Source organism: Thunnus maccoyii, chromosome 21, assembly GCF_910596095.1.
Source record: "Thunnus maccoyii chromosome 21, fThuMac1.1, whole genome shotgun sequence".
NCBI lineage: Eukaryota > Metazoa > Chordata > Actinopteri > Scombriformes > Scombridae > Thunnus > Thunnus maccoyii.
The window spans coordinates 2,258,791-2,259,871 of NC_056553.1; the positions used below are offsets into that span (position 1 = coordinate 2,258,791).

General features: G+C 34.0%; 1 protein-coding gene across 1 annotated transcript in view; it reads left to right on the forward strand.

Moving 5' to 3' along the window:
* The window catches only part of LOC121888193 (LYR motif-containing protein 4B), a 41,822-nt gene extending 41,306 nt beyond the window's left edge, over positions 1–516 (forward strand). The window contains exon 3 of the mRNA XM_042399604.1: positions 1–516. This exon is cut by the window's left edge and continues 866 nt beyond it. The gene's annotated coding sequence lies outside the window, so the exon portion shown is untranslated.
* The last annotated feature ends 565 nt before the right edge of the window (positions 517–1,081 follow it).

Genomic DNA, 1,081 nt, shown 5'->3' on the forward strand with positions numbered 1-1,081 from the left:
TTAAAACAACAAAACAGCTGATTCCAACACAACAATTTACAGCGAGACAAAGGTGGCAGATATCTGCGTTTAACTCTAAACAAGCTGTCAACAAGCCGTCCGCCCTTGTTGTTGTTGTTGTTGTTGTTGTTGTTGTTGTTGTGCTGCGCTACTGTCACCATCATATGACGTTTGTACAAAGCTCCGTTTACCTCGAACACACAGATTTACACAGAAACACACACTGATGTAATCTGGACGGAAACAGAAAGAAGAAGAAGAAGAAGCTGCGTTGACCAGTTTCACCAGTGAAGTTTACCAGTATAGCGTCTCGGTGTGGACGTGGTCTCAGATAAACACGTCCTGTCTCCTGCTTAAAGTCACCGTTGAGTCTTTCTCAACATCAAACCAAGACTCAACTTAACGGTGAAAAGTTTAATAACTCTGTAGATGAAACACGTTCAGCATCAACGTTTTGCTTTCGTTTCAAATCTCGGTGTGTTTGAGTCTCGTTATCTGGACAAAATGATCATCACAAGTTCTTAGAAAAGGAAAAATTCAGTCAAACTGATCAAACTCATAAGATTATAAGAATCTCAAAAACTCCAGAAAGAAATGACGACGATATTAACTGACACAAGAGTATAAATAAATAACAGGAAGTCTCGGTGTTGATCTGACGGTTGACGGTGCATCCCCTCAGTTTTTTTGTTTTGTTTTTTTTCTTTCTAGTGTTATTTTTTTGTATTAAAACGCACAATTAGCTGATCCTGCATGAGATTATCTGATATATTGATCATAAATAAACACCAGAGAGAAGTTTGAATGAGGAAATAACACAAACAGCTGTTTACACAATAAAACTCAAACAGACAAACAGTTCAGTCCCGTCATGATGTACCGTTAGATATACTGTTAGAAGAGTTAGAAGTCATAATATTATGAGAAAAAATATATATGTTTTGAGAATAAAGTCATATATTTTAGATTAAAATCGTATTTTTTCCAGAAAAAAAGTATTATTATTATTATTATTATTATATTGTTTTTTTAAAAAAGAAAAACATTTTAAAACATTTTTCTAGATAAAAATCTAAATATT